Source organism: Lynx canadensis, chromosome F2 (genome assembly GCF_007474595.2).
Source record: "Lynx canadensis isolate LIC74 chromosome F2, mLynCan4.pri.v2, whole genome shotgun sequence".
NCBI lineage: Eukaryota > Metazoa > Chordata > Mammalia > Carnivora > Felidae > Lynx > Lynx canadensis.
In genome coordinates, this window is record NC_044320.2 from 14,560,591 (window position 1) to 14,584,954 (window position 24,364).

The 24,364-nt window shown below is 39.5% G+C and overlaps 2 long non-coding RNA genes across 3 annotated transcripts; one reads left to right on the plus strand and one right to left on the minus strand.

Moving 5' to 3' along the window:
- Positions 1 to 3,509: 3,509 nt before the first annotated feature.
- Positions 3,510 to 13,181, minus strand: LOC115505998. Of its 2 annotated transcripts, none has more exons than XR_003966197.1 (5): positions 13,015 to 13,181; positions 12,448 to 12,572; positions 6,916 to 6,988; positions 5,268 to 5,402; positions 3,510 to 4,257 (listed from the first exon to the last, which is right to left on the minus strand). It is a non-coding gene; the product is annotated as an uncharacterized LOC115505998 (long non-coding RNA). The 2 variants fall into 2 exon arrangements; XR_003966196.1 differs by having other exon boundaries at positions 13,008 to 13,181.
- Positions 13,182 to 15,895: 2,714 nt separating this feature from the next.
- Positions 15,896 to 24,239, plus strand: LOC115505997. The gene is made up of 3 exons (XR_003966195.1): positions 15,896 to 16,159; positions 17,887 to 18,019; positions 19,696 to 24,239. It is a non-coding gene; the product is annotated as an uncharacterized LOC115505997 (long non-coding RNA).
- The last annotated feature ends 125 nt before the right edge of the window (positions 24,240 to 24,364 follow it).

Below are 24,364 nucleotides of genomic sequence, written 5' to 3' on the forward strand. Positions count from 1 at the left end.
AGAGGGAGACACAGAATCGGAAACAGGTTCCAGGCTCTGAGCCATCAGCCCAGAGCCCGACGCGGGGCTCGAACTCACGGACCGCGAGATCGTGACCTGGCTGAAGTCGGACGCTTAACCGACTGCGCCACCCAGGCGCCCCTCTTTTTTGCTTCTAAAATCTGTTTGTCTAGCCATATTCCAGGTTCAATGTGTATCTTATGCTTATTGCACATATCAACTTGGATGCTAAATTTTCAAGATGTTAAGTGAAATGCAGTCACACTGAAACAATGGTTATATTTAATGGAAAAATATTTTAATTGTTAAAATTATATAAAATTGGAAATTTAGTTCCTTGGTTATACTATCCACAGTTCAAGTGCTTAAAGCCACAGGTAACTTATAGCCATTGTCCTAGACATCACATCTCTGGAGACTAGAATGTGGTTTGTACTCTTTTATGGTATTCTCAGGACCTTTTAAAGTACTCAGACTTATTGAATGGCATTGACTAGCTATTAACTAAAAAAGATAAGACAAATCACTGAAAGAAAGAAGGAAAGAAAGAAAGAAAGAAAGAAGAAAGAAGAGATGGAGGGTGGGAGGGAAAAGAGGAAGGAAGGAAGGAAGGGAAGGAAGGAGGGGAAGGAAGGAAGGGAGAGAGGGAGGGAGGAGGTGAAGGAAGGAAGGAGGAAGGAAGGGAGGGAGGGAGGGAGAAAGAAAACAGAATAAGAAAGAAGAGCAAGTTTGTTTTACATCTCATAAACTCATTTTCCTCATCTGTGAAATAAGTGCCTTGGCAGCTTCCACGCTTCATCTGTGGACAAATGATTCTGGAGCAAGCAAGGTGGGGAAATGCTGCATAGCACATACTAACCCATCTCACTGGAGATCCACAAAGCAGAACAGCATTATCATTTTCCTTCATGGATCAGAGATATACAGAACAATCCCTGTTTCACACTATGCTTACACCTTTGGTCTACAACTATTTCTCTTTGCTTTCTCTTTTTGTAGCAATATAATAAGCACATATGAGTCTACTACCCAGTCACAAGTCCAAAACTTTTATCATAGTTTACATCCCTCATCTAAGACAGTCATCATCCCAAACTCTGTGCTCATCATTCCCTTCCTTTCACTTGATATAGTTTTACAACACATATTATGTATTACTAGAGATGTCATATATAATTTATTACATATACATATAGTCATGGTATAGTGAGTTGTCATGCTATATAAAATCTTGACACTTGCCTAACACTGAGTCAGATTTAAAAATCCATAAGCCATCTCCTCATTCAATCTCTCTTCGAGCCCTTGTCATCTCCGGTGGACAACTGCCTTATTTTTCTAAATACACTGTGCCTAACTTCTGTCTTTCCTCTCTTCATCTTCCACACGGCTTTCAGAGTCATCTCTCTAAAACACAAACTGATCATATAATTCTCTGTTACTAGTATATTTTAGAGATGCTGCAAGCAATAAAGTCCAAAATCCTTGTAAGGACTGCAGAAATTGTTTAACGTCCCTAACCCTTCCTATCTCAGTAAGACAAAGATATGTTGCAGAGCGGCTTTCCCTTTGCCCGCCGTCTGGTTGTGGAATCTGTTTCTCCATCCTCTTGAATCTAGACCAGTATAACTTGCTTTGGCCAATGGAAAATGGCGGAAATGACATAATGCAACTTCCGGGGTTGAGCTTTAAAAGGCTTTGCATCTTCTGCTTCGGTTCTCTCGGAAAACTTCCCTTAGCCAGGGAAGGCAGCTGAACTAGCCTACTGGCAGATGAGAGGTCATATGGAGAAAAAACTGAAGAATCTCAGCCAAAGGCCAGAACCAAGGGTCAAACGTGTGAGGTCATTTTGCACCTTCCAGTCCAGCCAAATCTCTAGCTGAAACAACACATGTGTGAGGGCAGGCAGAATCGGCTTGGGAATCTCCAGGCTGACCCACAAAACGATCAGACATATTAAAAATCATGATTGTGTTAATTCACTAGGTTTTGGTATGGTTTGTTGTATAGCAGTAACTGTAACACCTTTGTTAAGATCTTTAAATACTGAAAGTGGTGCTCTCAGGAAGACAAAAGCCCTGGCCCTCTGCATTCACTTAGGCAGTCAGAATTAGAAGATCTGACTCAAAAATAATTATGGACGCAGTTTCGTGGCATAGAGTGAACTTCTCAACTTCGTAAAAACCCACAGAATTAAGAGAATCGTATTAGTGAAAATGCTGGCACTGTGAATCACAAGGGACAAAGGTAGTTCAAACTGGGCTCCCAACTTCCTGTATTCAGGAAACAGGCTACTGAACATCTGCAAACACGGGCCATTTGTCTTCTTGTGTCTTAACAGCTCTCTTGAGACATAATTCACATACCATAAAATTCACTCATTTAAAAGGTACAATTATTTTTATTTACAGATTTGAAGCCATCCTTACAATCAATTTTAGAATATTTTTGTCATCTCAATTTAAGAAAAGAACATCGGATTTAGCTATCCCTTCCCCACCCACCATCCTTTCCAGCCCTAAGCAACCATTATCTTATTTTCTATCTTTTTACATTTTCTTATTCTGGACATTTCATATAAACGGATAATGCAATATGCGGTCTTTTGTCACTGGCATCTTTTACTTAGTTTAATGTGCTCAAGATTTGTCCGTGTTATAGCATATGTCAGTCATTCTTTCCTTTTCATGGCCAAATAATATTTCATTGTATGGATGTATCATATTTTGTTTATCCAAATATCCACTTGGACACTGGGTTGATTCTACCTTTTGGCTATTATGAATATTGTTGCTGTAAACATTTGTGTACAACTTTTTGTGTAGACATAGGTTTTTTTTTTTCCCTTTGGCCGTATCTCTAGGAGTGTAATGTCTGGATCATAGGGTAAATCATTTGAAGAAACTGTCAGATTGTTTTCTGTAGTAGTGACATTGCCTTTCCACCAGCAATCTAGAGGGGTTTCAGTTTCTCCACATCCTTGCCAACACTTATTATTGACCTACCTTTTGATTCTAGGCTAGTGGGCTTGAAGTAATATCTCATTGTGGTTTTGATCTGCACTTACTTGATGACTAATGATCTATGGCATATTTTCATATGCTTATCAGCCATTTGTATGTCATCTTTGGAGAAATGTCCATTCAAATCCTTTGACTTTTTAAACTAGGTTATTTGTCATTTTTATTACTGAATTTTAAGAATTCTTTATATATTCTAGATACAGGTTCCTTATCAGATATACAATTTTCAAATATAGCTATAGTCCTTAGGTTGTCCTTTCACTTTCTTGATAGTATCTTTTGAAGCACAAAAGTTTTAATATATTTTTATTTTTTAATGTTTTTTATTCTTTTTTGAGAGACAGAGTGTGAGCAGGGGAGGGGCAGAGACAGGTGGAGAAGAATCTGAAGCAGGCTCCAGGCTCTAAGCTATCAGCACAGAGCCCGCCATGGCGCTCCAACCCACGAAATGTGAGATCATGACCTCAGCTGAAATCTGATCCTTAACCAACTGAGCCATCAGGCATCCCACAAATTTTTCAATTTTAATGAAGCTCAATTTATCTGTTTTTTTGTCTTGTTGCTTGTGTTTGGAGTCATATCTCAAATTCCACTGCCACATCTGATGTCATGAACATTTACCTCTATGTTTTCTTCTAAGAATCTCACAGTTTTAGCTCATAGACTTGGATTTTTGATTCACTTTGAGTTATTTTTTATATAGTGGTGAGGTAAAGATCCAACTTCATTCTCCTGTGTGTGACTGTATCCAGTTGTCCCAGAATCATTTGTTGAAAGCACTATGCTTTTGCCTTTGAATGGTGCTGGCATCTTTGCCAAAAATCAGTTTTCCATAGACACCTTGACACACAACTCTTATTGGAGTCACGAGAAAAAATGGATGAGGAGTCTTCCATAAATGGTATGCAGAAGGGTGGTGGCTCTTTTCAGTAAGAAACTGAACACAAAAGATGGGGGATTTATTAACCATCAATGTTTTCCAGGAATACAGAGCTCAGATAAATACAGAGCTGACACTGTCAAACCCTCCTTTTGTTCAATAAGAATGAATATAACAAACTAACCTAAACAAGTAAAAGACCAGCATAAACCTCCTGAGTGAGACAAAGCAGGATCCGTCTAGGACTTTTGTTGGTGTTGTTCCTGTAAAATAAGCTGAACCATCTGTTGAGAGGTTATAGCAAAGGTCAATTGTTTTAGAATCTTGAAGTCCAGACATCTTAAACAGGGTTATCTGAAATGAAAAATAAAAAAATATCAATATAAAAGATGGAATTGGAGCACCTGGATAGCTCAGTTGGTTAAGTGTCTGACTCTTGATTTTGGCTCAGGTCATGATCTCTTGGTTTGTGAGTTTGAGCCCCAACTCAGGCTCTATGTTGCCAGTGCGGAGCCTGCTTAGGATTCTCTCTCTCCCTCTCTCTCTTCCCCTCCTCCCCTCCCCCTATCTCTCAAAATAAATAAACATTTTTAAAAAATGGGGTGGCTCAGTCGGTCTGACTCTCAATTTTGGCCCAGGTCATGATCTCACAGTTCATGAGTTCAAGCCCTGCATCAGGCTCCACACTTATGCTGTGGAAACTGCTAGTGATTCTCTCTTTGCCCCTTCAGCACATGCTCTCTCTCTCTCTCAAAATAAATAAATCAACTTTTTTTTGTAAAGATGGAATTAAAGCAAAGAACTAGGAGTCAACCTTGTGAGTCACAGGTTTAGTGGATTCCAAAAGGCTGGTGGAAGAAAATCTTTTGGTTAAGCAGTACTTCTGTGGAAATAAATGAAGGCCACCCAAATGAGAACAGGCAAAGACTATTCAGAACTTGCGACCGTACGGAAGTCAGCCACCATCACTTATACTTGGCAGAGACTCAAGGCACAACTTAGTGGACCAGCTGTATAGTGAAATAAAAGGGAAGAAAGACTAGGTACGCCCTGATAGGATGCTGTTGGCATGAAGAAATTAGAATGAGACTAACTCGAGTTAGGGCATGCTATTAGTTCCCCTAACTAATTAGGGGAACATTTTTTACTTTTTTTGGAAATGAGGGACAAAACTTGGGGAATCAGGCGGTTATTAACCAAGACCTGACCGTTTGGGGCAGTTGCTGCAGAAACGGTGAGTTGGCCTGCCAGGCTGATTGCTACTGAGGCTGTGGATCAGAATTCTGTTTTTATAGTCTGAGAGTCTGGCCATTGCCTGTATGTATAGTCAGTCTCCCAGTTCCTCATTTCAATCATTAACTCACTTGCAAGAAGTTGGCCAATTCAGAGAAAGCTAGTGATCCAAATCTGCGCTGCTCAGAGATTGTTAGTCACCTCCATAGTCAACTGTATGCGAGATCTTCCTGACCTTTCAGTTGTTTTGTCATCATTGGGATCATCTGATGAGAGAACAGCTGTGTGAGAACATTTAAGACTCTGGATAGAATACAACAGTTCAGCATAATGATCGCATGACCAAAACCAAAAACAATTAATAGTCCCTATAAAATGCTTCAAAACAAATCCCAGTGGCCCAACCCAAGCCAAGAGAACAAATATCATAGGCCATGAGGACTAACTTTAGATAGCCAAATAGCATTCTCCTTAAGCAATGTATGGCCTGTTCCACCCTATTTTGTTAATCCAAGTACAGTAAGAACTATTAGCAATAGCACAAGTGCCACTATGACTAGCTTAAAAGAAATTTACAGCAATGCAATTGGCCACCAATGAGTAGACATGTCACTCATGCCAATGAGTTGAAAGCGATCTGTATTCCGTCTAAGCGAGAGATGGTATCATTAGTAAGTTATGCAAATTAGCGAGGTTTCTTACACTTTTTTCTACTTGTATGATTCCCACTGATGGGAATAGTATCATGAACAATGAATCAGTAATTCCTACAGGTAGTGTCCTGAATGATCAAGAGTGGCTTTATTTTTGAACCTATGCCTGAGTTGGAATTTCTAGCCATGGTGATTTATAGAATTAAGGTTTCGGTTCACAGACAAGCATTGGATTACTATTCTTAAAGGTGTTAGTCTGAAACAAACAGAATCAGGAATCCTGGTTACAAAGAAAGTAGTACTTGGTAGGGACACGTGAGATCTAGGAAATAATGAGTTATATGTATCATGAGGTCAAAACTAACGCCTTCTATCAGTTGGGGTACATATTTGGGTTCCTGTTAATTTCTTCCAGATGGCAAGCATTTGGTCCATTGCCCTTAGAAAGTTGTGGGAAATAAAGTTTAAAATTATATAGGGTCTGGCTGATTGTAATAATTGGTTCTTTTGCATACATGGACACTGATAAAGTCACAGGCTTATTTGTTTAAGGTCATTTTTCCATGTAAGTGCAAATGGAAACATCATTCCTTATAGTCTCATTAGACCATTCCTTATAGTCTCATTTGGTGAGAGGTTTTATAATGGGATACAGTGATAGATGGCATATCCAGCTGTCAGTAAGACCAAAGGCAGTAGCTACTGTTTGAGATAGTCTAATGATGGCATTAGAATGAGTATGTTCTGGCCTAACAATTATATAAGGATGGAAAAAGGAGAGAAAGAGCCTTTATGTGTGAATAGCAACCAAGGATCTATAGAAAATAAGGATAATTATTAGTAGTAGATAGATAAAACAGGAATCAGACAGAGGTCTTGGTCCAACACCCTGGGTAGAAGCTATTCATTGTCTGAAGCCATCTGCTTGTTCCAAAGAGATTAGGTGAGCTGTTTCCTTCCAAAGATTATTTGTGTCTACAAGATCTCAGAGTATCCTCAATTTAAATTCCCCTATTAAAGTAGCCTTGTAATTGTGCAGAATTCTGAATTGCTTCCTTAATTGTTAAGCATGAAACCAAGCATTGGCTCCCTGGCATTTCACTGTTGTATTTGTTGCTAACAGTACCTGATAAAGTTCCTTCCATTGAGATCAAAGGCAGCAGATTTCCTCTGTTGTTTCTTCCAACAGACAAAATATCCTAGCGGAAGATCATGAAGAGGTGATTCAGAAAAATGTTTTGGGGAGGTACCCTTAACCACTGGTGATAGAACTGGGTGTAATACAAGAGCCCCCTTGTAAATTTTTTGCCATGTCACCATGCAGTAGGGTGGAGTCTAATATCAGAGATGAAATTCCCAAATGCATGGATCTTGCAGTTACCAATTCACAGGGGGACAACTGATGTGTCCCAGAGGGAGTGAACTGTAGAGCTATAAGACCTAGTGAGAGTGTCTTTGACGAAGAGAACTCAAGGATTTCTGAAAGTTTGGTTAATTTAAATTCAAGGATTTCCATCAGTCTTTTCAACCTTTTCAGAAGATTGTGGGTGATAAGAACAGTATAGTTTATAAGTAAGGGTAACATCTTACAGAATTTTCTCACAAGAGTGTCTGGTAAATGCACATCCTGATCACTTGATATAAAAGTTGAGATGCCTCAGGCTGAAAACACAAAATCAAGCAGCTTTTTAGTGACCATAAGACCTGTAGCTTTTCAGCAAAGAAATGCTGCAGCCCATCCTGAATATAGATGTACAGTAACTAAAAATATTCAAATATCATAGAAGTTGATGCCAGTTAAAATCCATCTCAAGGTGTTTGAAGTCCCACTGAGGTCCTGGCTGTGTCTCCCCTTTACAGATTTTCCAGGATTAGGTTGTTGACAGGTGACACATGACCTGAAAATAACCTCAGCTATCGTTTTAAAATTTTCTCACCTATGTTAAGATGATCGATTTGTCTGTAATGAGTAGTTTCATGAAGAAATGTAGTTAATATCCACTTGAATTTATCTGGTTTAACCACGCTGCCATCTTGAGCACTCCAGAGATTATCTGAGTGAAAGATACAACCAGATCCTTCCTTTTCAAAATCGGACGCCATATGTTGATATTTTTAATGGCCTCTTTGAATCCTTCCAGAGATATATCCTTTGAGGGTTTCGGTAGGCTTATAACTTTGGTTAAGGAGAGTTTTTAGCATAATGATCTCCTACAGCATTTTCTTTAGCTTCTGTATTATCTCTTTTTACATGGGCCTCAATCTTTATAGTAGCCATCCCTCTATGAAGTAGGAGTACATCTAAAAATTCCATAACTTGTTGTCCATTTTTAGGAGGATACCAGCAGAACTGAGAACCCCCTTTGTTATGAAGAAGGCATCCCACAGTCTTGTACTACTCCAAAAGCAGATCTGCTATTCATATATATACACATATGTATTCTCTGATCATTAGCTAGTTGAAAAGCTCTAGGAAGGGCAGTTAAGTTTTGCCATCTGGGCTGATTTTACTTCAGGTAGAGGACTATATTCTAAAGAAGCATCTTCTTAAATTACTGATAGCATTTCCTGCTTGATAATCTCCAGTTTCAGTTGAGGTACGCTCCCTCAGCAAATAATATTAGGTCAGATTTCTCAGTGGGATCTTTAATACATTGTGCATCTGTGAGGTACAGATAGCTCCCTAACTGAAGTAAGACAATCAAGCTGTTGCAATTCTTTTAGGAGCAGGAGAGTGGCAGGATTCAGGTTGTTTCAAGGGTGAAGAGTAAAGAGGAGAGAGTTAACAGAATCTCTTCAGAGGTTAATCAGTTGGCTGAAAAGTGTTGTGTGTTCTCAGTCAATAGTAATGTCTGTGTCGCATGAGGAACCATGAGAGTAAGTGGAGAGCCTAGAACTAGTTCAGCAGAAGCACTGGTGACTTTTGTGATGGCACTGATTACCTTAAGTCAAGAGGGAAAAAGCCTTTACAATAGGGTCAAGGGTGAGACAATAGTAAGCAACTGGCTTTTGATGATTCCCATGAAATTGAATTGAAACCCGAAGGGCTTCTTCAAATTGTTCATGCACAATTTAATGAAATGGCTTTCTAGTTAGGAATACCTGAAGAAGGAGGCTATTGAAGGGCCTTCTTTAGGTACACAAGGCCTCTTTATATCTGGGCTCCCAGATCTGAGTCTCTTACCAAAGACTTAGACAATTCATAAAGAAGTGTTGCAATCACAGAAAAATTTGGTACCCATTGCCTGCAATTTCCAATTAAACCTAGAAATCCTCCCAGTTGTCAGCTTGAAAGAGGTCTAGGATAAATTTGGATAGTCTTTAATCTATCAGGAGAATATTTCCCTTTCTTACATAGGTCATTTCCTAAATAATGGACTGTATTGCGGAACATTTGTAATTTATCTTTTGAAGCATCATGTTCCTTTTCTGCTAAGGCTGAGAGTAAGTAAATGATTCTTTTCACAAGCTTCCTTGTCCTCTGAACAAAGTAAGAGATTATTATGTTTATTATATTATATCAGAACTAAATCACAAGGGAAATTTGGATCTTATAAATCTTGATTAAAGACCTGGGGAAAAGTGGTAGATGGCTTCAGTGCACCCCTGAGGCATGACTGCCCAGGGATATTGTGGTCCTCCTCAGTGGAAGGCATGGTCTAGAGGCATGCTGAAAAAGGCAAAGCAAAGATCCTTTCAAATGAACAATGAAGCCAGAGGCGGTAGGCAGATCAGATGGTATTTGAATTGCATACTACACGGAAACAAAAGATAACAATTTTGTTGATGGTCTTGAAGTCTTGAACAATTTATATCTTCATCCATTTGGTTTCTTTCTCGGCAGGATGAGAGTGTAGCAAGGGCTACTGCAGACTATGAAAAGATCTTTGAGAATAAGGTTTTTAAAGCTAGGTTTGAGCTCTTCCTTTGTGTGTCTGGCCTCAAAGGATATTGGGAAAGTTAGGGTAATGGTTTGGTATGATCTATCTGAATTTTAATAGATTCACCTCCAATTCCATTCCAATTCTGATGTTGGCATTTTTAGTCCATAAGGTGTCAGTTATGATGTCAAGATTTTTATCAGAGGTATGTATTAAATATTACGGAGAAGGCAAAGGTATATCCAGAGCAGATGCAATTTGATTATGAATAGAGGAGTCCTCTGGAATTTCAATATATAGCTCCTCTCGTGCGCATTTGCCAAGTAAATATCCCCTTATTAACTTTGCAAGGGTGGCATCACAGAACAAAAAAGAATGTTTTTCAGTTAAGGACACAGGGTTACAGCTAATGGCTGCAGATTATTTGAGATACCTGCTCCTGTGTGTGCTATGTTTTCTCTGAGGAATGTGTTGAGCAAGAGGTAGGATTTAACATAAAGCAGTACCCATATCTACCAAGAATTAATGAGGTTGACCATCTATATTTATAATTCACTTTGTTTAAAAGTAGTCCAGACTATTGAACGCATTTTCCTTCCTTATTAATCTGAGTTGAGGGATTTTTTTCATTTTGGTTTTTCTTTTGTTAAGATGAGACATTTTTTTTTCCAGTGCCCCTCCTTTTTTTCTACAATATCTACAAATGTCCTTATCAATAGGTAGTGGTCTACTTAGCTGTTTGATCTTCAGGGCCCAAGGTTATTTTAAGTCTTGTCTTATTCTTATTTTAAAGCCATTTCAAAATGTTAGGTCAGGTGTTTTAGTTCAGATAAAGGGGCTATTTCCCATTCTAATTTCTTTCTTTGAATTAGGTGCCCAATCTCAGGTTCAGCAACATTGACAAAATGAGATGAAAGGGCTGCTGTTCAATCAGCATCTCTCACTCCCACACATTTTTGGAAGATATTTTCTAGTCTATCCTAAAAAATATCCCATTGTTTCGTCTTTACTTTTATCACATGGAATTATGGTCCAATGACCGTTTATTAAAAATGTTTTATGTATGGTGTTCAGGAGACTTTACCTAGCTTGCTTTTTGAGCTCCTTTTTGAGCCTCAAGCTTAATGTGAAAAGGGGGTTCTTATAGGTCCCTTATTGGGTAGGTCCAATCAGCATTTGCCATACGGAAGTAAGCATCTGAGTTTCCAACCAACATGTGTACAAGTTGAATTCTAAAAAATTTTTATGTGGGTGATGGGTATTGAGTAGGGCACCTTTTGGGATGAGCACTGGGTGTTGAATGGAAACCAATTTGTCAATAAATTTCATATATAAAAAAAATAAATAAATAAAAATAAAAATAAAAAATTTTTATGGGTATTTGCTGGTCTTATCTAAGTTTAGAGAAATCTTTAGAATTCTAAGAATTAGAGCTTGAGTGCAAGGTTTAGATTCTATAGTTCCCTGCATACCTAGCACATGAGAAGGATGGATTTTTAGAGGCAACTGGTTTTGGTAGTTTTAAGAGTTGGAGAAAGGGTCTGGACAAGCAGATGGAGGTGTCGACAGAAGAAAGAGATTGCAATGATAAGAGGGAAAAAGGAGAGTAGGATATAGGGAAGCAGCTGAAGGACAAGAAAGAGGATTTACTAGAGAAAGTACTTTGTTGTTACTTAAGTTTGTCAAATTCCTCATAGCCTTGGCCAAAGAAACTTTTGGTGAAGTAATTTTTTATTTAAACTTTGTTTGGAGGTCTCTGTGTACCAATCAAAAAATGCTGCCCATACGTACTGAGAAATCGTATTCCTTTCTTTTCTAAGGAACCTTTCAAATGAACAATGTTTTGAAGTCAAATGCCCCCAAGTGCCCACTAAAGGCTTAATTCATACTTGGGAAAATTACAACATTTGGAAAGATAAGTACAAGGACTGTCATGAGAGTGGATATGTGAAACAAGAGTTTTCCCAGAAGAGGAGATGATTTAGATTTAAATGATCCCATGAGAGCTGCCAATGCTGGTAGAAATGAAATGTGTGTGCAACGCATATCTCAAAACCCAAACTCATGATTGGTCACCTTCAAACACAGACTCGACAATGTGTGCCCTCTGGCATGTGGAATATCAGAGAGACTGCTCTCTCTGAATCAAAAAGGGGGGAAAAAGCCCGAAGGACAAAATCTTGAGATGGAAAGAACCTCATCCAGTTTTATTGGGTGACTTACAACAAAGTTTGTCCAAATGGGCAGTTCTTGTAAGAATGGCAAACTCATTGGGGGCGCCTGGGTGGCGCAGTCGGTTAAGCGTCCGACTTCAGCCAGGTCACGATCTTGCGGTCCGTGAGTTCGAGCCCCGCGTCAGGCTCTGGGCTGATGGCTCAGAGCCTGGAGCCTGTTTCCGATTCTGTGTCTCCCTCTTTCTCTGCCCCTCCCCCGTTCATGCTCTGTCTCTCTCTGTCCCAAAAATAAATAAACGTTGAAAAAAAAAAATTTTAAAAGGACGGCAAACTCATTGGTGTGTGAGGCTGCCATGAAAAATATGCTCAGAAGGCATATGCCTGTGTTCTACCATATGATTCTCCTTGTGACCTATAGCACTTTTAGACAGCAACCCACGGAGCAGTAACACAAATGCAAACAAAAAGGGATGAAAAGAATGGCTTGATTCCACCAATGATACAAACAAATGGGCACCAATAACAAAACCTGGCTACAAAAACTCAGAAGAAAGACCAAGGCACTCAACACGAAGTGTAGAGTTCAGGCCTGTGCTGACTTACCACATCGTTGTGGACTTGACGAGCAGTGAGCAGTGAGGCACAACAGGTTCTGGGTGCCTGGTCTAAGACTGGAGGCCACGGTGATGGTCAGTGCCAACTGTATTTTGGTGGAACTTCCCAGAAAACTATGGTAAGAAATGAAGATCACTCAAATGAAAACAAACAAATGCGGTTCATTCAGAACTTGCTATAGCAAGAGAATTACCACCATCACCTGAGATGGGCAGAAACTCAAATGCAGGTAGAGTTGTGGAAACTCTGGAGTGGAAAACAGGACGACTTTAGGTGAATGCTAATTAGAGGCAGTCGGCTTTCAGAAGCTAGAGAACTAACTAGAAGTGGACCATCTTATATGATTGATTAGAATATATTTTTTAGATATATAAGTTAGAAGTGAGGGCAAAAATTAGGGAAGATGGCAATTATTGACCAGGTCCTGATTTGGGACTGATATTGAATAGGTTATATTTGGCTTCTTAGACTAATTGCTCTAGAAGCTGTGGGTCAGAGCTCTATTTCTGTACCTGGTCTGGTGATTGTTTGTATATTCAGTCTCTTACCACTCACTGAGTTTTTTGAAGCTGAGATGTCAATTGTATTGGTGGTGATGTCCACAGCACTGGTTCTTCTCCAATAAGGATGGATGGCTCGAGTATTTCGCCACACTTGCTTGGTAGTGCAAGCAGTGGCCTATGCATGGAAAGAGCTGGACCATGAATGATCAGGTGGGATGATGAGTCCTTCCAATCTTATAAAAATTCCTTAGGCTTCAGCTTGCAGTGACTCTTCAGATTTTGGAGGCAAAGACCAGCAAAGGCAATTTCAGAGTCCCAATAAAAACCTGGCAATCGGTTTGTAGTTCTCATGACTTCAAGTCAAGAAGGAGGCAGAAAAATTGGAAAGTTTATTTTGAGGCTAAGATTAGTTTATAGCCAAATATTGAAGGAAACTGTAAGAACTGAAAATCTGGTTAAGGGTTGACAAGTTGTGCAAGGTGAGAAAACACAGTGCAATTTAGAAGTAAACATCAAACTGGTTTTTGCACAAGGAAACAGAAAGCTTAGCTACCAGACAAAACAAAGTTTCCAGATAGATCTGCAATTTACAGAGGTGCAAAATAGCTCAAAGGCAATGAATAGGGTCAGAATCCGGTAATCCAAAAGAGCATGCTATAGTTTCCCATTGAAACACCAAAGGCTCTCTACAGTCCCTTTCCCCTCTTGATCAAAGACAATCTCAAAGAAAGATTACTCTTGGTCACAAAATAAGGCTGGTCTCACTGGAGGTGGCCTGGTTATTTACATAGATGCAGCAAGAACGACGTGGTACCACGTAGGTCTTATACTGGCTTCTCTGGACGCTTTCAGAAAGAATCTCAGATTGGACTTTTCAGAGCCTCTCGAGGCTAGGAAGCCAAGCCAAAACTTCACCATCATTTTCCACCTGCAGTACCTAGTGATTTGGTGGGCATTCCTCTCTTCCTGAGGTCCTCAAAATAGCCTAGGATTCCTGAGCCTGCCAGGAAGTGACCTTCCTTGCTCACCTATAAGGCTGGGAACCCTATCAAGCCGGTTGCCAGGCCAGTTTTCCCAAGAGGGACTTTGTAAGCATTGGCCCATCATGTCAACCTTAATTGCTGAAAAGGGTCTGGTCACATCTGATGAAACGAGCATCGTTCTCAACTGTGACATTATAGGCAGAGCCAGCCTTGATTAACCAATGCTTCCAATTATGTCCTATTAACAAGGTGGACAGGCTCTTACTGAATCTATGCAAATAACTACAGTGCCACGAAAACAGGAATACTCCACGAGACTTCCCAGAATTTGGAAGGGTGAGGCAGGGCAGAGAAGAGGAATGTTTCCTTTCTGTTTCACAAGGGCACAGTCTACTAAATTGTTGTGAGTGCTAGATAGCTTGAGAGAAGAGAGAAAGTGCATCCTTACATCCAGAAAATAGAACATGAGAGCATCAGCACTGTTCCAAACAAAGCCCATAATCGTGAATGATCAGTTCATTCAGTCCTATGTGATAATTCTTGTTCCACTTGATCCAGGGTTAGTAGTCTCAGGAACACATCTACTTCTTGATTGGATGTCTGGAACTCCTGACTCAGTCCACTGGTATGATCTCATAGTTAAACAATGCCATCAGAAGCCTGCACCCAAGAGTATCTGGCAGAGTCTCCAGGCTCTTAAGACAATCCTTTGTTAAAAATGGAACACTCTGCCTTCCAGCTGATTCCAGGTATTTTCATGGAAGCATCAGGAGTAAAACAAAGCATACAAACTGTCTGTAGATGACAAAAGACTAGAAGGTCTATTATTTACTTCCTACTGATATTTTCAAAAGAGAATGATCTGAAGAGAGTTCATTACAATAATCATGCAATCGACAAGCATATCTGGTTGTGTCCATGGCACAGAGAACAAAATAAAGTCAATCCAAAAAAGTTTTTGACAAAGCATGTTTAAACACAAAGATTCATGCCTATTTTCAAAGAAGAGATTGCATTTAATTTATGAAAACACATAAACATAATCTTCACAGAGAAAACATTTTCAGGTATAACATAAAAATCCTGAAATGTTAGGTATAAACCTAGTACAAAGTTAGAATATATCAAGAATATGTCAAGACTATCAAGTAAATAGATTTAATACATCTAAAGTAGGCTTTTAAACATCAGTAGTAGATTAATAAAACTTTATAGATAAATGATGTGAATCCCCAGTAGAAAACTAGCCAGGAAATACACTGAATTCACATTAAAGATGTAAAGTTGCAACCAACTTAATGTTTTTAAAAATAACAAAAATTATGACTGCTAATATAATACTGCTTTTGTTTTACAGGCAAAGCAACACTAAAACTCTGATACACAGAAACGTATCATGGTCAGCAAAAACACTGATCATTGTCTAGAACCTTCCCATACAGGATACAATTGTTTAAATATTTACACTAATAATGTTTTACCCAAACAAATTTAACTTAGGGAGGTCTAAGCATTTCTTCTGATTTGAGAGTATTTCCCACGTAACACATCATTAGTAACCTATCAATAACCCTAATTATTCCCAACATTTCTTTTTTTACAAGGTGAAAAAACAAATCTTAGTGGGAACCCTTTGCAAAATCTCAAAAACAATTTTAAGTGCTGACGAGGTTAATCAAACTTTGAGCTTGACACAACTTCGGGACCACAAAGCCCTCAATCCCATGTAAATTTTCTGCACTTGAATTTGTTTGCTCCTCTTAAGAGCAACCCCTGCCCCATGTGCTTAACCACAAACCAACACTTCCTGCCTTAACTTCCCTGTTAGTACAATATTTGATGAAGGTTAAGTTTCAAGAACCCCCTCCCCTACCAGTTTTCAGCTCCCCACCTCCTACCCTCCACAGCCACCTATCCCAGGCGTCTCTGCATTTAAAAGCTCCGCCCACCCATCCCTCCCCAGATACATTTCTGACTTAGAGCGTCTTCCTATTATGATACTCCTCTCCTCCTATTGCAATAACCCCCTTCATATGAACACAGTAAAATCCTTCATAGTAACATCCATCGCATTTTTTTCTTTCACAGGGATGACGCTGTAACTCTGACAGAATGTCAGATGCCCCCAGGACCTTGCTTTCTTCACCCAGGCGTCAATGCCATCTGATCAGATGCTGGCTCCTTTCCTGGCCGGGGAAGTTGGGATCCACAGTGGTGAGTCTAAATCCTGGTCCAGTGCTTCACACATGTGTCTACTGTAGCATGGTAAAGACTTGGCTTTATTCTTCATTTTTGTCTTTTTTCCTTCTATTTCTCTGCCTTCTTCCAGCTTTTCTGAGTATAGTTAAAGCCCCTGACTCTTGGATTACATTGACTTATTCTGAGCAGGGCTCTTGAATCGCATGACTCCCAGATTTCATCCAAACGGTGCACTGCTTTTATTGTTTGGTACAAAGAAACAGAACAAAGTCTCTTCCACAAACATTTTCAGAGACCACTGCTTCCTTCCAAGGCCATTTCTCTTCCTCGGTGTTTTCTAAGACCTATCCCTTCCCATCATCCTCCTCTAACTCTGCCTCCCTTTTTCCACCTTCAGCTTTCCCTTCAGCTCCCTAGAATCCTTCGTTCTCCCCCCTTCAACACCTCTACCTCCTCTGTCATCCACCCTGCTAGGCCTTTCCTTTCTCACTCAGGCTCCTCGTCCTGTAGATACCTGATATTTAAGCCCCTTACCACTGTCGGGGCTGTGAGGAGGCCAGCGACTCCAGGAGCAAAAGCCTGCAGCTGAAAAAGCTAATTAGAAATAAGCTTCAAGTTTTCTTTACTCAGATGGGCTTTGGAGACACCGATGGCCACTTGGTCTCTCCTCTGTCACTCTCCCAAAATGTAGCTACAGCCTCCATTGGATATATATCGGGGCCAAGTACATCTTGAGGGTCTCCTCCACAAATACTGGGGAGACTGCTTCAGCTCTTACATTGAGCAGGTTACTTCAATTTGCCCCATCTGCCAGAAACACAATCCTTGTAAAAAGGTAAAAGTGAGGCAGGGATTAGAGTCAGCTCTTTTACATGAACCAGTGAGTTTTGAGTCTTTGCGTTTATATCTGAACCAGCTCTAACATTTTTTAATTAAAATTTAAAGCTACAAGCTCTTTATTTGTGTCCATCTGTATGTGCGTATATGTATGTTGTATTATACACGTGTACTATTTTCCTACCTCCAAATGGTATGACCACATTAAATTCTGAAGTCCCTTAAAGGAGCTCCTTCTGGATTGGATAAGAGATAAATAGGAGTTTATAGAATTTTAAATATTTCCGAAATTCCCAGAAACCGAGACAATTAAATCTCCAATATGTTTAATGTGGGGGAAAAAAGTATTCTTATAAAAGTTTACCAATGTGTTTTTAAAATTCAGGCTCACGAGGTAAATCTTTGGCAAACGAGGCTAGTTTAAATGTTGTTGGTTTAATAAATACAGTTATGCCTTTTGAGTTATCAGCCTTGTAAGAATACATTTTTATTTTACTCAAGTATGTTCTTCCTAAACTCATTCAGGTTAAGTTTACTTATTGCTTGATTATCTGGATATACCATTGCTATATTTTAACAATATGCTTGATATATGTTCATGGTATATCATGTCTCAGAACCATGATATCGTATCTGTCATGTTTTCCTCTAAAAATTATACTCATCCATTTTCATAAACGACATATAATATCCAGTCTTCTTTGAAAACAGGATTAATGATGCTAATTAAACATTAGCATGTTTTGCCTAAAACTGATAGAACTGACTTTTTCAGTGTCCCATAAAAATCAAATTTCTTTATCAATTGTATTATTTTTATAGTGAACTCTGCTCAGATCTTTCACCTTTGAAAATTATCAAAAATGAACTAACCATGGCTATTTTAAGTTTTCTGTCCTTCACAGGTGGTTTTATGTTCCTCTGATGCTTCCCAAAGAGCCCTTGCAAATCAGCTACCGACTGAGTGCTCTGCCTTCAACAAAAAAGGATTATCTTAGAGACCCGTGGAAGCAGACTATGCCAGCCAGGTACTCTTGGGTAAGGCTTCTGATGGCACTGCTTAAATAACTTTGGGACCACCCTGGTAGACTAAGTCAGGATTTCTAGAACTCTAGGGGAGAATATAGATTTATGGACGGTTAATCCAAGATCAAATGGAACAAGAATTATTACATAGGACTGAATGAACTGGTAATTCATGATTATGGGCTTTGTTTGGAACAGTGCTGATGCTCTCATGTTCTATTTTCTGGATGTAAGGATGCACTTTCTCTCTTCTCTCAAGCTATCTAGCACTCACAACAATTTAGTAGACTGTGCCCTTGTGAAACAGAAAGGAAACATTCCTCTTCTCTGCCCTGCCTCACCCTTCCAAATTCTGGGAAGTCTCGTGGAGTATTCCTGTTTTCGTGGCACTGTAGTTATTTGCATAGATTCAGTAAGAGCCTGTCCACCTTGTTAATAGGACATAATTGGAAGCATTGGTTAATCAAGGCTGGCTCTGCCTATAATGTCACAGTTGAGAACGATGCTCGTTTCATCAGATGTGACCAGACCCTTTTCAGCAATTAAGGTTGACATGATGGGCCAATGCTTACAAAGTCCCTCTTGGGAAAACTGGCCTGGCAACCGGCTTGATAGGGTTCCCAGCCTTATAGGTGAGCAAGGAAGGTCACTTCCTGGCAGGCTCAGGAATCCTAGGCTATTTTGAGGACCTCAGGAAGAGAGGAATGCCCACCAAATCACTAGGTACTGCAGGTGGAAAATGATGGTGAAGTTTTGGCTTGGCTTCCTAGCCTCGAGAGGCTCTGAAAAGTCCAATCTGAGATTCTTTCTGAAAGCGTCCAGAGAAGCCAGTATAAGACCTACGTGGTACCACGTCGTTCTTGCTGCATCTATGTAAATAACCAGGCCACCTCCAGTGAGACCAGCCTTATTTTGTGACCAAGAGTAATCTTTCTTTGAGATTGTCTTTGATCAAGAGGGGAAAGGGACTGTAGAGAGCCTTTGGTGTTTCAATGGGAAACTATAGCATGCTCTTTTGGATTACCGGATTCTGACCCTATTCATTGTCTTTGAGCTATTTTGCACCTCTGTAAACTGCAGGTAGCTGATTGATATGCAAACTCTATCTCATCTTATAGACACTTAGCTTCTTTTCCCACTGTAGATAAACTAGTGGTGATACCTACTTATAAATCAGATTTGAATCTTTTACTTTAGAGAGATTGTCAGCCCTTACCAAATTTTCAATTCTTGCAGATTCCTTCAATACCTGGCTATAACTTTTCAAACTAACCTGTACAACTTTTCTCCCTTTTTCCTGACTTCAAGTCACTGAGAACCAAAACACGATTTCCCATATCCTTATTCGGACTCTAGGTTGCTTTGTCACTGGCCTTTTCCCCCAGGATCTGAATAAATACTGCAGCAGTCCATGCGTGAACCTGGTTGCCCTCTGGCCAAGCTGCTGTCTGGGTCACTAAGAAAGTCTGGTGAAATGCTCAGGTCATGTATCCCCTGATAAGGGAGATAACCCGAGCTCTGAGTAACATAATTAAGATCACGATACGACTCAGGGAGCAGTGCTGCACAATGAAACGATTTCATCCACTGACCTCCTGAATTTCACTAGATTGGATACTCTTAGGGTTTGACTTCTGGCTCTTTAATACATTCCTTTATGCTAACATTTATCTTTTTTTTAATTTTAGGCATCCCATTTAAGAACACTGAAACAACTGACCTCTGCCTGCACTCCAAACAGATGATTCAATTGGTCTTCTAGGGTCATCACTGAGAATATGGTGGCCCTGAGGTCTATCTCACTCAGCCATCTGCTGTTTGAGTTATTCCTTATCCTTGAATTGTCCATGAAGAGTGTCTCTGAGCCCACCTTGAACAAAGAGAGGGACTGACAAGGCTGAGGCAACTTTATGCTTCATATAAGTTTAGGCTGCTTTGCTGAGAACCACTAGGTCCCAACTCTGCAAACTTTCTGCATTTTTGTTTGTTTACTTCAACTGAGACCAGAATCCCAAGTCGTTGTGCCTGAGGACACAACTTTCCTGCCTCAACTTTTCTACTAGTACAACACTGGATGCAGTTCATTATGTTTCAAGGCACCTTCCGCACACCAGCTGTTAGCATGGCATCCTTCTGCTTTGCACAGGCACCTATCCCCGGGTCTCTGCTTACAGAAACTTTGCTTGTCCCCCCGCTCCCCCCCCCCCCCCCACCTGCCTGACACTGCTCTGGCTCAGGCTTCGAGCACCTCTCTGCAATAGTCTCATTCAATAATACCTTTCCTTACTCGGGTCCAGACTTAACTTTTTTTTTTTTTTCTTGACAATTTCTTCAGCAAAAGATAACATTTAGGATTTGATTTTTGGAAATTAAAATACAAAAAGTAGTCAGGAAATTTGAACACTTGATTAAATAGGATCGTGGATTACTGAGAAATAATAGTTGGTTACCTAATTAGCCAAAATGAAGATATAAATTTAAAAGTAGGCATAGAAGGGACGTGACTATAAAGAACTCCAGTTCTTTTTAAGTGAAAAGACTTTGTTCTCTCGAGTAATTAAAGATATGATAAAGTCAACCCAAAGTATAGGAAATGAGTCTAATAGATCCCGAATAGTTGTTTTCTAGGCAGATTATAAAGGTAAAGAAAAATATTTTTTACAAGCACTTATTAAGAAAACACCAGTAATCCAAGAAAAAAAATGTCATTTTAATAGAAAGAAAACCAAATGCTAGTTTTGAAACAGCATATTTGGTACTAACACTCTTATTAAAAATCTTCTATTTAAATTAAAAAAAGAAATGGAAAAAAGATTCATAAAAACAATCTTATAAATAAGCCCATCAGCCTTAGCCAGCTGTGACTCTAAGAAATACAATTCCTTTTCCATGCACCATCTACAACTTTCTCTATCCAGACAAGTTTGTCATACACTTGTCTCTCATTTTAGACAAGTTATTTAGTTATTTTACTTTGGAACAAACCTACTCTTGTTTTTCTTAACAAAATACCCCCTGCACGCTTCATGTGCAAAGTTGCTCCTCTCTGCTACTATCACTCCTGTTAGAGTCTCATTCACATATACTGATTCTAAGTTTTCACTACAGCCACTTCTACTGCATATAGAAAACCAGGAGACAGTGTAAGAGTTATTCCCAGGGAATGTGTTAAAGCTGCGAGGCAGATCTTATTAGAACTACTGCAGTAGAGGAGAGAGACTTTGGTATTCCATTCCCATGCAGCACAGACAGCTGGAGATCTCAGCCAAGGAGCCAGTGAGGGGGTGAGTGTATAGGAAATTACTGAGAGGAACTTGGTTAGATACCAAAGTAGGGGGACTCTTGCTAAACTGGCTTCACAGGATTCTTACTAAAAGCAGGTGCCAAGGACTTAGATATCCAGGGCAGGGTATGAGGAGCTTGATCAGATATCAAGGATGATCCCATATGAAGGGGGGCAAGTGTCAATTAACTAGCTTAGGATTCATTGCTAAAGTGGGGGCTCAGCAGGCCAAGGTCGAGCCTAGTCTAGAAGAAGGCTCGCCGGAGCCTAACTAAAGTTTGGTCAAGGAAGGAGTATCTGATAGTAAATAACTGTAAACTGTCTTTCATATACTAGTATTTTCTAGCAGACTAGCAAAGTTTATAAATATACATCTCAACATCTCATAATTTTTATAATCATAAGCGTTCCTTATAGGTACAGCTTCTCAATGTGGCAAAAATGAACATGTGCATTAACAGACCCAAATAGATAGCCTCTCTGTATTATAGAAAAGTAAAAGTCCAAAAGTATATAAAATGAAATTGTATTCAGCAATTAATGCTTCAATTTTTTCTCTTACTTAGATAGGATTTAGGTGTCTAATGAATATTCACAAATTAAGTCAATTTAGCATCAGTCCAAGGTTTTAAGCTACCAATTCATTTTGGACACTGTCTTTAAGCTGACATACTGCAAAATATAATTACTTTGAAATAAAGTTTGTCCAAATAATGACTTAATTTGACTAATACAAATGTACATTTTTATAATCTTAAAATATAGGAACTGAAATGATAGTATATTAAATCAGCCAAACTTTATAAATTGAGGAAAAACATGCTTGCATAAAATAAAAATATATGTTTCTATTACATTTAATGCTGACAACTCAGAAGATATAGCTGTTTTTATTAAACCAATAATATTAAATTAGTCTCATTTGCTAGAGTTACCTAAATTATGTAAACTTGAATTCTTAGAACATTTGAATTACTGCCTATAAGAATGTATTTTGAGCACATTGAAAGTATTAGAAATCTAATTTTTTCAATATCTGGGAATTTTTAGGAATAGTCCTTTATTTGTATATGCCTTTAGCTAACTCTAAGTCAATTAGAATAAAACTCTTTAAAAATTTTCTTATAATCTAATTTAGTAATACCATCTGGAAGTAGGAAAATATTACATATCTATAGACACATAAGCATACATAAAAACCTAGAAAACTTATAGCTTCTATTCCAAAATTTTAGCCCATACATCAGGGATAAACCCAAAAATACAAAACTCATTTTTCATATAAAAAGAGCTCTTCTCTAATGGGTACAAATTCTTAGTTGATTTGAGTTCAAAATTGGGGAAAAATGAACAAACAAACAGAAAAGAGTAACAAACATGATTTTCTGTCATCTTTCATTCAAAAGAGAAAAATATCTATAAACCATTTAATTCACTTACAGAGAGAGCCAAATTATCTAACTACAAAACCAAAAAAAAAAAAAAAAAAAAAAATCCATCACCAGAAATCAACTAAAGACTCAAAAAAAAAAAAAAAATCAAAATCAAATTCTTACCATGCTTCCAACAGACAAGAGTCTGGACATAGGACCAGGATCAAGACTCACCTTTGGACCCCTGGGTTGCCAGCCAGGAATGGAGCACGAAAGGCTCCAGATGGCCTTATTACCTGGCTGGAGCAGATGGGCATCTGGAGGCAAGGTGCCATCCTGAGGCAAACTGTCGAAGACAAAAACCAGACAAGTTAGGAGACCAAAATGAGGGAGACTATCACAATAGCAGTATCAACCCCAGTCTAAGTATCTTCGGAGCACCTCTACTCTTATAGACGTTTGCAAATGAGGTGGTTTTACACCCTGGCTTTGCAAGCTGCAGAAATAAGCCTTATTTATCAAAACAGGAAATGGTTTTTCCCAAATATGGCTAGCTTGCTACCTTCGGAGAGCAGAGAGTTTTAATCTCCGTTAATCAACCATGAGCTAAAGAACAGGATGTGAAAGTGTCTTGTTTTGCCTTGTCAGCACATTCAGACCAAAGGGGAAAATGCGTGGGGTTTTGTCACACGTGATCAAAGATCTTGGAGCCAAGAGCTTCGAGCGGAAGTAACAGCACGTGATCAAAGATCTTAGAGCCAAGAGCTTCAAGCGGAAATAAAACACAGGAAATGAGACTTCTAGCCCCCCCCCCCGAAGCGAGGCTAAATCCTTCCTCAGCCCAGTGGGCTCTTCTACATGGAATACACTTACTTTCCATGCCCCCCACCCCGCCACGCACACGCACCTCCTTACATGTAGCCTCTCTTCCCCTCTTAACACTTCTATCCACATCTCTCCATTTCCAGATGCCAGCCCGCTCTATCACCCGATCCCTTCAAGGCTACTGCAATACCACCTAAATGGTTTCCTGCCTTCCTGACTTTTCTCCCACAATTCTGTTTCCAAGAAGCAGTCAAAGCGAAACGAGGTGAAAACTGATTTTTTACTACCCTGTTCAAAAGTTTTCAGTCTCTCCCTGTTACCTTTCCAAAATGGTCTACACTGCATAGCAGAATGTGCAAGCCTTTCACATTCTGGCTCACCTCTTCTTTTGCCAGCCCTGAGCAGACTCTACTCTCCAGCTCTGTTGAACACTTGCAGTTCCCAAACAGCCCATGCTCTTCTCCACGTCTAGACCCTTGTTTGTGTTTTCCTTTCTGCCTCCAATGCCCTCTCTCCACCCGGCTACGTCCTTAAGGACATGCGGGCTAAGTCCTGCATGTATACATGAGGTTTAGATGACACATACTCCGGGCTCGCCCCTGGCCCCACCTGTTCTCTCAGCCTTCCCAAATCTGAATGGGCTGCAACTTCTCCATTCCATACTCTCTTCTTTCATAGTACTTACTGTACCATTTGGAAAAGTGCTCTTTGCCTGTCTCTGCAAATAAATGAGAAACTCCCTGAAAGTCAAGACTATGTGTTCTTTATTGATTTTTCATGGCAAGAGCAATGGGGCGGGGGGGCGGGGGGAAGGGTTGCGGTAGTGAGTGGGCATCATTCCCAGAAGTCAGTGCCTGATGTATCACAAACATGCAA